This window comes from Colossoma macropomum, unplaced genomic scaffold (assembly GCF_904425465.1).
Source record: "Colossoma macropomum unplaced genomic scaffold, Colossoma_macropomum, whole genome shotgun sequence".
NCBI classification, from domain to species: Eukaryota; Metazoa; Chordata; class Actinopteri; order Characiformes; family Serrasalmidae; genus Colossoma; species Colossoma macropomum.
This window is the reverse complement of record NW_023494790.1, coordinates 38576848-38594192: the sequence shown is the minus strand read 5'-3', so window position 1 is coordinate 38594192 and position 17345 is coordinate 38576848. Positions and strand designations below refer to the sequence as shown.

Sequence of the window (17345 nt, the reverse complement as noted above, 5' to 3'; positions counted from 1 at the left end):
TTACACAATCCCACCCCACCAGAGACTCGTTTCATGGTGTAATGCAAAGGGTGTGAAGAGGTTTACTGTCCTTGAACTCCTATTCCGAGCTAACGGCAGTAATTCTGCAGCAGAACGTCCATCAGAAGCTTGTTTTTCTCACGTTGCGATGGAGATGTATCTCTATTGATGCTGTTCTGCTGGGAGGTAATATGCTACACGTGAGGTCTTCGAGGTGTTTCTGCTTCACGTCTGGTTTTCGTCTTCAGCTGGATTCTCTGACATTTCGTGGAAGAATCTACAGTTGCCTGCTGGGACTCTGAGGGAGTTTCTCCAACAGTCTCACAGTTTGGTGTTTTTCCAACTATAACATCTATTAGGGCTGCACAATGTACCACTCGTTAATCTTTATTGTCATCTATTACTGATATTGCAGTATTCAAATGAGCCCTTTAATCAACCTGAACATTCTCTGATTAACTGCAGATGTTCTTTTGGTGTATGAGTGAGGAGGAACATTCAAATGATCCAAGAAAGGTATAAAGGCCCTTATACATTAATTACAGATACATTTTTAATGAACCTTCACAACAAGTCCGAAGCGTTTTTTTTTAACAGTTTGCAGTTCTTTCCGGGTATAAACAGGCTGGGAAACACCTACATATACAAAATAACAAACAAACAAACAAATAAGCGACTATAAACAGTCACTATGCTTTACCGAGGTACTCCAGCTCTGATCCACTGCATATTTTCTTTAATCTCTGTGTATTTTAGTGAGCATGTTGCTTGTCATGCTGTTCTGCCACCATCATGTTTCACATTTAGTTGGACTGCAACCATGGCAACAAGCTCTAACTGGTCAGCTTGATTACAGCACAGAAATTCAACCTGAGGTGATGGGTCATTCTCAGCACTGCAGTAACACTGACGTGGTGGGGGTGTGTTAGTGTGTGTTGTGCTGGTACGAGCGGATCAGACACAGCAGTGCTGCTGGAGTTTTTAAACACTGTGTCCATTCACCGTCCACTCTATTAGACATTCCTACCTTGTCAGTCCACCTTGTAGATGTAAAGTCAGAGACGATAGCTCATCTGCTGCTGCACAGTTTGTATTGGTCATCCTCTAGTCCTTCATCAGTGGTCACAGGACGCTGCCCGCAGGACGCTGTTGGCTGGACGTTTTTGGTTCTCAGTCCAGCAGCGACACTGAGGGGTTTAAAAACTCCAGCAGCACTGCTGTGGTTCTCTTTGCTTCAGTTTAGAAACTGTTTATCTGGGTAGATTTTTGACTTCTTTCCAAATCTAAAATATCGCAATGTAATGTTTTTCCCCAGTATCGTTTTGTTTTTACACTCTGACAAATGATTATTCAAGGGTTCTTTAGTAAAGAAAATGATTCTGTTTAGAACCATTTCATGCAGAATAGTTCTTTGCATGATGAAGTCGTTCTTCAGATTGATGGAAAGTGTGTTGTATAGAAACTATTTGAAAATGGTTCTTTATATGCACCTAAAAAGGTTCCTATATTGATACAAGCTTGACACTGTAACAAGCACAACATTGTTGTGTTATACAGAACCATATACAGCACACTCTCCATCAATCTGAAGAACCATTTCACCATGCAAAGAACGCTTTAAGGATGAAATGGCTCCATACAGAACTTACGGTTCTAAACAGAACCATTCCCTTTGCTAAATAACTCTTGAAGAACCATCCTTTTAAGAGCGTAGTCTCAGGCTCGCCCCACCTCGTCCCCTTACAGTGCATGCTCCACTTCCATCCAAGAGAAGGTCACTCATGTTCTCTTTCTCTCCGTCTCGCTCTCCTTCCCCTGAAGCTTTTACGCAAGAGCGAGCACTTCTGCAGGGCACTGAAGTGGAGGCCGGCGCCCGTGCCAAGCTTTAAGCGCCAGCACAAAGACTAAAACGAATTCCACACACTGAAGAGCCGCTGCTCTCTAGTTTCAGCCTTCCAGAAGGTTTCAGGACACGTGCAGGAGAGCGTGGTCGCTCTAAGCCTCGCTGCTGTGGATAACAGTGTGAGAAACCACACTATTAGAGAGAAGTTCAACTGATTTTTCAAAAGTTCTCAGTGGTTGAGATACGAAATCACTCAGAGTGGTTTGACTGTCTTCACAGTAGTGGTGGTGATAGGAACCAGGGGTCGCCATGACGACAACACAAATATAGACATTTTATTTACTATCCAGAACCACCAGTGAACCTACACGAGTCTTCTGAGTTTATATGGAATGTTGATGATGGAAAATAGTGGAAAATCTGAAATAATAAGTTTTCTTTGGGGACTATAACCATTTCATGTAACAACTCTCTGTGAGGGAGGCATTAATCTCTATAACATCCCTGAGTGTTAATAGTCATATATGCATTAATACATCGTATTAACAGTTCACTTTATCAGTAATTATTCTGAATTGTATACATTAATTATAGTTTGTTAGTAATGACTTAGTTATTTTATACTCATAACTTTTTATTAATTAAAATGTTTAACATTTATACAGTTGCATGAAAACTTAATACTTATGTTAATTATATTTTTTAAAAATGATACAGTAGTTATTTACTGTCTGCTACTTTGCATGTATAAACCTCTCCTTTATGCTTAGTTAAACATTTCTAAGTGGTTACTGTAAACTTTTTAACCATTAATAATCAATAAATTGATTCTGATTATAAAGGTGTGAAAATGTATTTACTAAGACATACACTTACTGCACTTAAACAGAACACATTTATGAAAAATATTTACTTTTATTACTTGTATGTCAGGTAAACAGCTTCTTATTCAAATGGTAAAAAAATGGGGCCTGTTATTATATCATGCTACCTCTTCAGACGTCTGGTTCCTATCACCACCACTGTGAACAATTCTGACTTGGTAAGCTGCTCTAGAACAGAGCGTTTCACACCAAACCACTCTGAGCGACTCTGATTACATCATTGAATTATACCAAAAAATGGTGGAACACAGTTTAAAGCAAATTTAAACTAAAAAACACACCAAACACGTCTTGGCTGATCGACTGCATCAAAACTGGACACTGTCCTGAACTATTTCTTTAAGTTGTTTTCTACAGCTGCTCCTTCAGGAGGCTCACAATGGAAGATAGTGCACATATGAGCAAAGCCTTCAGAGAAACTCTGGCTTTCATCATCATTTTTTCACCCCTCCAGTACATTCCTGCTGAAATGTCCAATTTCGTTGTGACCAAAAAACAAGAAAGAAATGTTTCCTCAGTAAAACTGAAGAGTCCTGACAGCAAAATGACTTCGTTTTCAAGGTCATAAACACCCTTAAACAGTCTGAACACTCCACCTGGATGGCGGAATGCCTTCCTCCACACACAGACATTCCCTCTGCCTTTTTCCTGGAGGAGAAAAAAGCACATTTTGACCAAAGCATGAGGCGCTGCAGATGTGGACTGGCAGAGCAGCTTGGCCAGCTGAAAATTTCACCACATGCCCCTGGCAGAGCCCCTCCACTCCCCCCAAACAGCCCACTTCAATACCCTACCAGCCATGTGTGGACACTAATTAATGGATAAGCCTTGAACAACATGTCTTTGAGCCTGTGTCATATGTGGATCTTACAGCAGATGAAGTCCTCTTCCCGTCTGTTCACATGCACAACACTGAGCATCAGTGTTTCTGCACTGTTATATATAATTATCAGGGCTGTTATTCATTATATAATACAGTAACCTATGACTGTTTTAATATGCGTTAAAGATCAGTCTTAAAATGTCAAAATATAAAAGTTTTACTCAAACAGCCCTGTGATTGACTGGTGACCTGTCCAGGGTGTATCCTGCCTTCTGATCAATGACGGCTGGGATAGGCTCCAGCACCCCACTATGACTATAAGCGGCTTAAAAATGTGTGTAGAAAATTTAACCAAACAATAATGAGCCTTTTTCAATTTCCAAAATACTTAAGTGGAAAGATGTAAGATCTAAATGTTACACTGCACATTCCTATACTTAAGAAACATGAGCTGTGAAAAACAAAATAGGAGTGTAAAGGCTACCGCGCACAGTCTAAAGACTACTGCAGCTGTCTAAAGAGTGCTGCACACCATCTAAAAGCTATTTCACACCGTCTTAAAGCTACTGCACACTGTCTAAAGACTACTGCAGATGTCTAAGGGCTACTGCACACCATCTAAAGACTACTGTGCTATCCAAAGACTACTGCATCCATCTTAAGGATATCGCACACCGTCTCAAGACTACTACAACCATCTAAAGGCTACCACTCACAGTCTAGACCACTCCAGCCATCTAAAGGCTACTGCACACCATCCACAGACTACTGCAGCCATCAAAAGGCTACCACTCACAGTCTAAAGACTACTGCACACCATGTAAAAACTACTGTAGACATCCAAAGACTACTGCAGCCATCTTAAGGTTTCCATAAACTGTCTAAAGACTACTGCAGCCATCTAAAGGCTACAGCACATAGTCTAAAGACTACTGCAGCCATCTAAAGGCTACCACTCACAGTCTAAAGACTACTGCAGCCATCTAAAGGCTACAGCACATAGTCTAAAGACTACTGCAGCCATCTAAAGGCTACCACTCACAGTCTAAAGACTACTGCAGCCATCTAAAGGCTACTGAAGCTGCTCACAGAAAAATTAAGGAAAAACATCAAATTCAATACCATTTTACTCTACTCATGTAGATTCAACAGAATAAAATTTTTAGCATCATTTACTGAATACATTAGGGTTACTATCAGATACCTAAAGCCAATTTGGCATAAATTTACTGTTTCCAGATAAAAATACAAAGTGGCTAGGATAATAGCATTATCTATGGCAATCAGATTTATCTGTTTACATAAAAGACGTTAGACTGACTCGTCTCTCAGAGTAAATGTGATCTACAATGTATTAGCGGTTTGGGGTTAATGCAGTACAGTCACAGTAAGAGCCCTATGTTGGTCTGGTTTAGAGGGGAGAGATACTTTTTAAAATACTTTCCAAATAACAGCTTACAAACTCGAATATCAGGCCTATATACAATGGCCTCCCTGGTATCCATCTGTCTGGGTGAATAAGTTTGGAGCCTCTGTAATGATCAGAATGCTGCGCTCTGATTGGTGGGATAAACTGAAGCACATGCAGAGAGCTCAAACAGATGAATCTGATTCTGTCCAATGAGAGAGAGAGAGAGAGAGAGAGAGAGAAAGAGAGAGAGAGAGAGAGAGGGAGGGAGAGAGTAATTTAAGGCCAGCAGGGACCACATTAATACCGCTGGCCACTGACATGGTGGACATATTGAGATACTTAAGAAGTGGTTTACAAGAGCAGAGACTGGGGGCTGAAGAAGCTGCCAAACTCTTTTCAACTCTTCCTTCCACTCTCATTTCATTCTGCTCTCTTGTTCTCCCTCCTGCTCTTTAATCCTTCTGCACCTTCCTCTCTCTCTCTCTCTCTCTCTCTCTCTCTCTCTCTCTGTACAGTTCTTATTCTATTTACTCTATTTTGATGATTTTCTATACAGACAATAAAGCTGTGTCCCAATCCAGGGGCTGCATCCTTCAGAGGCTGCATTTGAAGGCCGATTGCGTCACAGCGGCGCGACTAGGCCGTCCCATTTTGAAGGCTCCTTCATACGCGGCCGAGAAATGTGTCCTTCATTTCCATGGCAACAAAGGACCCAACGGGTGGATCATCCTGTAACTGCAGGAACAGCAGTGCTGTGACGCAAACAGGAAATCCAACATAGAGCAGACCATCTCTTTTCGGTCCAGCCTTTGTAGGTACAAACCTGTGTAGACCACATCCTTCGAAGGATGCAGCCACTGAATTGGGACACAGCCTAACTCATAATTTCTATCATTATCTAAGGTCTCCGTGCTCCCCAGTGCCAAGCGTGGCTAGAGGGGCATAAAGCCCCCCAGCATTGGGCTGTGGAGCAGTGGAACTGTGTTCTCTGGAGTGATGGAGCTCCATCCAATACCTTTGGGATGAGTTGGAGTGACCCAGAACTGACCATCCAACATCAGTACCTGACCTCACTAATGCTCAATCAAATCCTCACAGCAATGTTCAACATCTAGAAGCCTTTCCAGAAGAGTAGAGGCTGTTACTGCAGCACAGACTCACTATTAACACCTTCATTTCAGAAGAAGCTCTGGAGTCCACAGACTTTTGGACATATCAATATGGTAGAATCCATAATATGACAGTATTCATATCTACAGCAGTGTATCTCACTCTGATTCACCCCCCCGAGTCAGACCGCTCCTCCCCCGTAATCACCCCGCCGCCAGCCGAGCAGCCAAACTCTACATGTGTGTATATTTTTCTTGCGTCCGCTCCGCTTGGCCACCATGTTTGTGTGTGTTGCTAGGCTTTCTGATAGCTTTGTGGCCATCATGGGCAAACTCAGCCAGCGCCAGGCTTTTCTTGTGGTAACTCAAACATGTTCTCCTACTCATGTTCCCCTTGATTGATTTTACCAGATGATTTGGTTCCAACCACGCTGCCTCTAACACATGCATGAACAGAGATAGAGCTGCCTCTGACACGAGTCCCAGCATCAGCAGAAAACCCCAGATTGGGTAAGAATCTTATCTAGACTTTTTCAACTTTTGTATGTGCCATGTTGTTAGTTTAGTTCCTGTAAGGTTTTTGAGTGTTTGAGCTTGACAGCCTGCTTTTTAAGTGAAGTGTTTCAGTCCAAAGTAGCTCACTGTAAAGCCTGCTAGTTCCTAAAGAAAAAATCGGCTCAGTTTCAGATGACGCTTAAGTATCAGAAAGGAAAAAGTGATATTGTTCCATTTCTAAGTGAATGATCAGATAAAACCATGAACAATTTCAAAGTCAATTAATTGGATCAATAAAAATGATCAGTAAGTAACAGCATCCTAATTATTTAAAACCACTATTTTACAGTATCATCCCTGTAAAAAAAACACATGTACCCCAAAACTGTAATTTTACAGGAGGAGGCGAAAACATCCTTATAACTCATAATATAAGTTGATCTTATATGACAATATGTTACTGTGAGGGATTTGGAGCATTTCTATTGGTCCATTCATTATGAAATCTTCAGACAATGTTAAGGACAGCTGTTTTGTTCAATTGATGTAAGAAAAAAATGAAGATACAACATCTTGGACGCAAGAGGGGCCAACGAAGCCCACAACCTTTTAACACCAGACAATACTACACATTAACACTGATGGCATCTTTCACATCAGAGTTTATGTTTGCTCCTGTAGTTTGTGATGAGCTTGTTTAGCAGAATGGGCTGTTATACAGTACACCAGCATCTTTGAGTTGCACTGGCTAAAAGAAAAACTACTTGTTGAAAGACTTTCTTCTTCCTTTTCATTAGTACTTCTTCACAAAGCTTGACGTGATCTTTCATGAGGATGTCTGGGGACAATGATGAGAAATTTTGGGTGGAAACACTGAAAGTGAAATTTCGGAACTGATCCAAGCCTCGTAAATGCGGAGCTCACAGTAGGGGGCGCTGGTGCGCTTGTCAACATTGGCCAATTGACAGCTGGCCTCTTGTTGGCACATAAATGTACTGTAAGTTAGCACAGCTAAAACATTCCCAGAAATCTCCAGTTAAGCATGTAGAAGTGAGGCATGTCTGAGCAAAACAGATTACATGCAGTAAAATAAACAGACTTTTACAAAGAAAGACGGTCCTGTTAGCTAACGACAGCGTTTCTCTGGCTAGCTTGTTTGGCTTGTATTATTGATTTCTCCAGGCATTAAAAGTACATGGACTAGAGGAATTTAGGGGCAGGTTCAGGGTTCAACACTTGTTCCCAAACTTGCTGGATCACTTTGCCGCACTCTTCCACTTCATCCGCATTTTGTAAGACAAATAGGTCACAAATGATAACCAGCAAACAAAGTGATTGGCTAAATTGAACTCAATGCATCCGGATTAGACAGCTTCCACATGGGGAAGGTGTGTTTGGACATGGAAGTGAATGAAAACAATATCAAGTATGTTGTTCAACAAATCGGTTGTCCAAGAAAACATCAACATGTCAGCTTATCTGACTGGAACAGTGTTTTCATTCCTGCTGTCCTGAATTAGCATTTTATTGCCCCGGGCAATTAGGCAATCGTTAATGTCAAACCCAGGGGTTTTAGAGGAGTGAACCCTTTTTAGTGGTGGATTTTGCTGCAATCCAGCAGCAAAAGTTTAACAAGTTGTCCTCAAATGTGTTCTTCATTACCAGATCACATCTGGCCTCCCAAGACTATCAATTTGTCTTCAATGTTTTGTAAAAGTGCATCAGAGCAAATGTTGCAGTGTGTTAAATGAAATAAAACCAGGACTGGGGTTTCATAATCATGGATTGGAGTGCAGAACACTCATACATTCAAAATGGAAATCAATCTATTATTATCCATTCTAGATAAGTGGTCCAAGTCCTACTCAGTATCGAATGTGTTTTGCAAGAAGAGGAGAAAATCCGTAATAATAAAGGTTGAGGCTGACTGTGTCTATTCTTAGAGGTCACACATCAGAGGGTTTTTAAGCCGCGTCTGAGTTGCTGAAGGGATTTGAAGCTCTGTGTTTTACTGGGAAGCCAGAATGTGGACACAGGATCCAGCCAAGCGGCATTGTTCAAGTTTGCCTCACGATGCTCGCGTGTTAATCCTGGAAATCGAATTCTGTTGACTTTTGTCGAGTGATAAGTGCAGTCTCTGTTTCAGTAACTCAGTAGGAGATGTTCTCGGGCTTAAGGAAAACAGCACTTCTTGGGTGCCGAGATGCATTCCAGGCATTCCTGACCACAACGACCTCCAGCAGATCCATTTGTGTTTTCAAGAGCTGCACAAATACACACTTTATTCTGAAAAAGCAGCGAGCAGGGAGACGTTTCTCACCCCTCGCTTAACGGCATCTTCCATGGCAACACGAAAAACAGCATAGCAGGGCAGGCTGGGTCTGTGAGAAAGCTGAGGTGTTATCTTCTGTGTGGTACGTCGGTGCTGAGGGATTCTCCTCGGCCTTATCTCCTCCCCTGGCCACACAGAGACCCTCACCGTTTATCCGTCTCTTAGCGACGGGAACACTCGTAACTCTTTTTCTGCGAAAGCTGCCATTAATCATTGCGTTTTCACGCTAAACGACTATGTAATTGCACGTTAGCCTTTCAAACTTCTTCCAGGATTGGCAGGTCGAATCCGCTATCACTCACAACACGGACGCCCCGGCCAGAATTATGATGAAACAAACGTCAGGCCTTCCTTCTGCGAACACTCAGATAAACACAGTATAGCGTATAATGTGCCGTATCTCTGCTTCGTATCACTGCACCCTGTTTGTTTTCAGGAGCTGGCGTTCAAGCTTTCAACTTTCCCTCATAATGTGTGTCTCATACAAGATAAATCTGACAGATAAACAGATCAGGCTTTGTTTAGAAATGGGCCTGTATTTTATTTTATTTTTTCAAAACTGGTTTTAAGCAGAGAGAGCTTGAAGACAAGATTGGCATAACACTGCTAAGCCCAATCTAATCATAAAGAAACAAATAAGAGCTCATCTGCAACAAATTGAATATTTCTGTAGAGGTTTCAGTGTGAGTAGTGTAGGAAAGAGGCCGGCTTGAAAAAACAGGTCTACAACAGAGTCAAAGGCACATCAGTTAAGCCATTTTAATGGTGATGAAAATGATAAACAGTGACTAAAAATGCTTCTGCATCGGTCAGCACTGACATGATCGAACAGTCTGACCAGCAAATCAACAGTAAAACTCAAATGCAGTCCTGCAGATGCACTTTATACGCTCTTTAACTTACATGCTTTTAACGTTAACTGATTTAAGGAAGATCTTTAATGGAAACCACATGAACAACATTGAGTAACTCAATATATTTTGGTAATAAATGGGTTTTAAAAGTTACTGTAAACTGGCGTGTTGGTTAGATCCTGCTGGTGTGGGTTCACAATAGTGCTAATAGTAGGGATGCACTGATATAGACACTGGTATCAGGTATCAGCCCAACACCACGATATTTGATTTATACCGATAAAAATACACCGACACCAACATCCAATACCAGTTAATACCATGTGACGTAGGTTTAGTGTAGCTGATAATGGACAAACGGCTCAAGCTGGCAGTGAAGGAGGCTCTGCTCACACAGAGAAGTGTTTCTGACTCTTGGACACAAAGTCGCTGGTCACTTTAAACATTCCACCTTGGCAGATTCCCACCAGGAATAGACGTGAGATTTTAGCCCATTTATAAACACAAAATCACAACTGCTTCCCCAATACAGGTGGAGACATGTAGGCTAGCAAAATGGAAGCAAAAAAAGGCAACATCTGTGGAACCAAAGTCTGAATATGCTGAACTTACTCTGTTTGACAAAATAAAATTGCGAAATATAAACATTAATGCGTTGATTTTTTAAATTGCCTCGTGAAATAGGCTGTGGAGGCCGCACTGTCCTAATGTGCACAGATGGTGTATTTTCAATGTGTTACAAGTTAGCAAAGCTGCAGTAGCTGAGTTCCTCAGCAGAGAGAGAACATGCCAGCTTTCACCCTCCCAGCATCATGTAGCATCATGTGTTAGGAGGAGAACTAGCTAATGGGGGAAACTGGACAACTAAATTGGAGAGTAAAAATAGTAAGACTGCACAATATTTATTGTTGTTAGTTGTTATGGCAATATTGGCCTTCGCAATACTGATATTGCAGAAGGCAGCAATACGCAACTCTTACAAATCAGAAGTTTTTATTATGTGATGAGCATCCTGATCAATCGAGGTGTTAACATGATCCGTTTGTGTCAAAAATAATGCAGACCAATCTTTAACCACATCACATTAAAGGTTCTCCAATGTAGTTCTAATATACTGCAATAGCAATCTAATAGCATCCTTTATAAACTGTGCAACCCTACAGTTAAGCATTCTTAAAGATGGTTCTTCAAGGGTTCTTTAGTAAAGACAAAGGTTCTATATAGAACCATGACATCTTACTGACATCATAATTAGAGGTCTGTGCCATTATTCCCACTCCTGCAGAAAATCGGGATCATTTGTCCTGCTCCTGCCCACAACCAAAGCGTTTTGTCCTGCTCCTGCCCACAACCAAAGCGTTTTGTCCTGCTCCTGCCCACAACCAAAGCGTTTTGTCCTGCTCCTGCCCACAACCAAAGCGTTTTGTCCTGCTCCTGCCCACAACCGAAATATTTTGTCCCGCTCCCACCTGCGCATTTCCATCAAGGCAAACCGACATTCAATAATCAACACCATTCATTCACAAACTCATTATCCTCTGCTGAAATTACAGGTCAGTTGTGGTCATCAGGCTCACTGTGAGTAACTTCACCAAACACTGTTTAATAACCATTTAAATGCAGAGCAGGAATTAAACCACAGAGGGTATTTTTGGTGTCAGACCGAAGGCTCCACCATTTCTGTGAGCTACGAGAATTTGCGTGTTGTTTACGTGATCGTCTGTTTCACAGCTCTTTAGAACACCTTCATTTTAACTGTTTTACTGTTATCATTTTGTGCTGTTCATATATGATTAGTGATTGTTCTACTTTATTACTGTTCATTAATTTAAAGTCCTGCGCCCCAATATATGGTCCTACAGGTCCAGTGGGTCCAGTGGGAGTCTGTGGGAGTGCACACCTGGAATTGTAAAAATACCAGAACCCCTTTTGATATATAGAATTATTTTCAAAAAACATTCAATACAGACCCATATACAACACATTCCTATCATCTGAAGAACCATTTCACCTTGAAAGGAACTATTTAATCATGCAAATGGTTCTTTGAGTGTTCATGGTTCTATTTAGAAGGACTGTCTTTATTAAAGAACCTTGGAAGATCCATCTTTTTGAACAGTGTACATAATTGTTATAATACAAGATTTGACATTTTACTCTCAAACAATAAGATATTTCCTAAAAACAGCTCTAACTGTACGTATTTGGTGACAGTGTATCTACAATAACATGGTAGCCTGACCTACAGCTTCAATAAACAACGCGGTGGGATTCTTTCTCCCCCACCCCCCTTTGTCCTCACTGTGAAAGAGAAAGAAGACAGTACAGGTTTGGGTCAGTCGTCCTGCTTTGGTGCTATAGGAACACCCAGGTGGTGCCCAGTAAGGTGGGGAAACACTGTTTCAGAGGTGAAATTCAGCTAACGTGAACTGATCTAACACGATACGTGCTCTTATTCCTAATTTCTCTTCAAAAAAAAAGATGAAAAAAGAGCTCAGCTCTTGTGTGAATGCTGGGTAAAAACCCATAGGCTTTGCGGTCTCTCACGGAGATCAAACGAAAACTTAGCGATGAACAACAAACAGTTGTGTTCGGGAAAAAGAGGGGGAGGACGAAAAAAGAGAGGAAAATCTTTTAGATATCTCTCCAGATTAATTCCTATGGCACTGAAGAGCGCCCTACTGTCAGGCTTAAGAACGCACTGCTGATGCTTTCTGGGAATTCAAAAGAGGTGATTAAGGAGGGTCAGGGAGAGAGTCCGAGCCTACACAGGCAAACAATTACAGGCTGCATAGGACAGCAGCACTGGGAGGGGCGGGGGGGGGTGAGTGGGGGGTTTACTATGAGGCCTGACCAGTATATCAGTTAGCCGGTAACATGGGCCGATACTGAGGTCCTGCACATTCATCTGAATCTGCAAAATTCCTGCTTGTTTATATCCACTGTAAAAAAAAGTCTCGTCAGATCAACCTAAAAAATACTTCATGTGGTAACAAGTAAATTAACTAGTTTTATTCAACCTAAATAAATAATTAGAATGAGCGATTCTTTAGATCAAAGTTGATTTTGAGTTGAATTCTGAAGTTCAATTGCTTGTTACTACATGAAGTAATTTTCTAGGATGATCTGACGAGCCATTTTTACAGTTTAAGGAACTTCAAGTCAAGTCAAAGTTTATTATATAGCGCTTTGATATATATAGCACAGGTGTTGTCACAAAGCAGTTTTACAGAAAAATCCGGGTCCGAGCCCCCATGAACGTCGTTAATGGAGACAGTGGCAAGGAAAAACTCCCTAAGAGCAAAGAGGAAGAACCACTGAGAGGAACCAAGACTCAAAAGTGGAACCCATCCTCCTCTGGACCACACCGGATAGCAAACAGTGTTAGAATAAAATATTAGAATACAAAACGGGGAAAAACAGGCGGAGCAACGGTTAATTAGATAGTGTGAGTTTATGCAGCAGCAGCATCATCATTCAGGACACTGTCCACACTGGAAGACTAGACAGGACGAGTGGCAAAAAGATACTCGGTGTGATTTTGGTGTAACTCATCAGCGATAAACAGTAAAAAACACAAAAGGGAGCATAATTATACCAGATCCATGAAACACACCACTCAAAATACTCATATTAATTTGTCTTTTTATACAATGGGGCCCAAAAGACTGAGACCACACTGACAATCTGGGATTTATTTCATTTAAATCTGAAAATAAACTAATTTCAACAAATTTAAGACATGGAAAAGTTATGGGGAGTAAAAAGAAGAAGAGATGTTGCACTATTTCTAGGTCACTATCAAATTTGTGACACTAACCAGGTTAGTGTACTAAAGTGTACTAAAAGGCCAGATCAGTTATCTGTCAGAGCTTTCACTGAAGGTCGTGTTCAGACGACCCTCAGGTGGATCTGGGCCAGATTCTCAAAAGCTTTCTTAAGAAAAAAAACTTAAAGGTTCTTAAGACAAACAATAAGATGTTCATCAGAATGTCCGTAAATGCAATTCTCAAAAAAAAACAAACACAAACAAAAAAAACTTTCTCAAATATTCTCTTAAGATCTTCATTGTTATTTCTGCTCATGTTGCATTTTACAGCTTATCATAAACAAAGCAAGATACATTTTGAATTTTTTATTATCTAATTTTTGTGTTATGTAGTTTTCATGAACACCACTTGTTCTTAGAACTATTCTTAAGAAAATAGTTAAGAAAAAAAAAGAGAGAAATCTTAAGAAGTTCTTTGAAGAATAACAATTTGTCATAACTTTTTTCTTAAGAATGAAGAAAAACACACACATTTAAGAAGATTTTCTTTCTTAAGACACTTTTGTGAATCCGCCTCCTGATCTGCTCATCAGAGTTCACGCTGTCATTAACCACTCTGACCACCCTGTCACTGCTGTGCTGAGAATGGTCCACCACCCAAATATCATCTGGTCAGTGGTGGTCCTGTGGTGGTCTCTTTCCAGTGATGAATGGGGTAGAGGGGGGCTGATAAACTGCAACGAAAGATGGACTTCAGTCTGGAACTGGGATTTGTGTATATGATGGTCAGATTGCCATGTTTGGGATTTCAGCTCCACTTATGAAAGTGGGCCAAACCGGAGCCCTTATTCACCAACACTGTTTAAGGTCAAATCATAAAACGAGTGCACAGTTTTTTTATTATTCATCTTTTTCATCTCACGTCTGGTAGGAGTGCCTGCAAACTCAAGCGTTATATTTTAACAGCCTGAAAATGCCTTGTTTGCAGCTATATAATCAAAATTGTGGTTGCACTTCTTTTCTACATGCACACTGATATGAACAAACGCTGAGATTATAAGTTATATTTTTTCCATTTTTAATTTCTACGACTAACACAGTAAAAATACAAAACACAGCTTACTAAGTACAGCTTACTAAGTACAATCCCCCCTCCACCAAACTTTACACTTGGCACAATGCAGTCAGACAAGTACCGTCTCCTGGCAACCACCAAACCCAGACTCATCCATCAGATTGCCAGACGGAGACGCGTGATTAGTCACTCCAGAGAACACGTCTCCAGTGGCGGCACTTTACACACCACTGCATTCAACGCTTTGCATTGCGCTCGGTGATGTAAGGCTTGGGTGCAGCTGCTCGGCCATGGAAACCCATTCCATGAAGCTCTCTACGCTGTTCTTGAGCTGATCTGAAGGCCACATGAAGTTTGGAGGTCTGTATCGATTGACTCTGCAGAAAGTAGTCGACCTCTGCGCACTATGCGCCTCAGCATCCGCTGACCCCGCTCTGTCATTTTACGTGGCCGACCACTTCATGGCTGAGTTGCTGTCGTTCCCAGTCGCTTCCACTTTGTTATAATACCACTGACAGTTGACTGTGGAATATTTAGTAGTGAGGAAATTTCACGACTGGACTTGTTGCACAGGTGGCCTCCTATCACGGTACCACGCTGGAGTTCACTGAGCTCCTGAGAGCGACCCATTCTTTCACTAATGTCTGTAGAAGCAGTCTGCAGGCCTAGGGGCTTGGTTTATACACCTGTGGCCATGGAAGTGATTGGAACACCTGAATTCAATGATTTGGATGGGTGAGTGAATACTTTCTGCAATATAGTGTACATGCATATGAGTTATATGCAAACTGGGGCATTGCAAAAGATATGTAAATGACGTGTTCATGCGCTGGGACATCAATTCTACCTACAGCACAGCAGTGATCTGTACATCGTTCTGGGCGGGCAAAACTTGATGAATAAGAGTGGATTCAATGGATGAGAGCAAGCTTATGTCACTTCCCTGTCGTCTGAATGACCACGCCCCCTTTTTTAGGGAAAACAAACCTTGTCAGAGTGCCGGCACCAACTGTTTACACTTATTTTACTTCAACCAAAGAGCAAAGGACAGAGGATGAAATGGTAAACCGTGAGACCCGGCCAGTCAATACGTGCACGTCTGTGGAAAACACCTCATCACAGGTAAGTTAGTGATGTTTAGGTCAACAGTTATAAGTGAAGTTAAGTGACCCTTATTGGTCCCACAGTGGGTAAATTTCACCTCCGCATTTTAACCCACCCAGGCAGTGAAACACCACTTACACACTAGTGAACACACACACTAGGGGGAGTGAGCACACTTGCCTGGAGCGGTGGGCAGCCCTATCCACAGCACCCGGGGAGCAGTTGGGGGTTAGGTGTCTTGCTCAAGGGCACTTCAGCCACGTACTGTCGGCTCAGGGGATCAAACCGGCGAGCTTCTGGTCACAGGGCTGGTTCCCTAACCTCCAGCCCACGACTGCCCCCAAAACAAAGAACTTCCCTGACCAGGAATCGAATCCTAGCCACTAGACCACCAGGGACATCATTTAAATGTGAAAGTAGCGCATGTTGATGCTGCACTATAAAAAAACTGATTCTGACTCTGAATGGTTAAGGTAACTGCTAGCTAACCAGCACTGGCTGCAGCTGGCTTTTCCCCTGGTTTGTTGAAATGGGTACTGAGTAAAACGGCCTCACCTGTCCGCTCCCTGAAGTGATCCAACCTCAAAGCGTGTCTAAATGCTGCATTAACAGGATGATAATAAAACTATAGGGAACCAAATCATAAATATGACGTCTCCAGCCACTGGACAGGGTCGTTCGTCTGCTTTAAAGGATGCCGACTGAAAGGAGTCTCATCAGCCCCATTTCTTTCGTTAATTCTGTATAACATCACTGATTGAACGTTGATCGGCAACATGACATAATAGTTTGCTTGGAGGGCCGATTGGACCCTACTAGCTATAAATCAGTAGGATATTCTTATTTTATGCTATTATAGTATAATAATAATATTATTACCCTAATATTACTGCATTATTCATATTTGCACCAACAATACTGTACAAGTTTGCTCTGCATACTTATCTTTTACATATGCTGCTCTCACCGGACATACTACCTCATTATATGCTCTCCACTCACTCTGTATATATGTCTATTATATTTATACTTGCATATCTATATTTTTTTTGCCACTATATACCATCCTTCTGCACCTAACTCTGTACCTGTACTCTGCACAATGACAAAGTTGAATCTAATCTAATCTCATCTAATCTAAACTGTCAAAGACCTCGGAATATTTGTTTATCGCCGGTGAAATTAGAGGGGATCCTTTCACCCAAAAAGTGGTGGGGGTATCATGCAAGAGCACAGTACCCAGGTGCGTTGCTCTCATCAGTGTGTTTTAGCGCTCACACTGCCACACATACACAAATGTGTCCCTTACAAAGAGAAAGATTCGGATTTGGACCACTTTCACCCGTAGTGTGAACAGAATCTACGCATGAAACCGATCAATGTTCTGCATAGTGGCTTAATATGGACTTGCTTATAAAAAAGCACCAAAGAAGTCAAACAGCACTGAGAGCTTTATGTTGTTATGAAAGTTACTCTCCTGAGTGTGACTAGCATGAAACTCTTTGAGGTTTATTCCTGACTCACGGCCTCACCTGCAACAACCAACCATCAGTCATGTTGCACCACAAATCTGGGCTGATCTCTCTCACACACACTTATTTCCAGTAAAACATTGTGGTTTGCCAATAACTCAACGTATCCTCGGT

General features: G+C 41.6%; 1 long non-coding RNA gene across 1 annotated transcript in view; it reads right to left on the bottom strand.

The window, feature by feature from the left end:
* The window catches only part of LOC118808917, a 60716-nt gene that overhangs the window by 8575 nt on the left and 34796 nt on the right, over positions 1 to 17345 (bottom strand). The gene's annotated exons all lie outside the window — the stretch shown is intronic.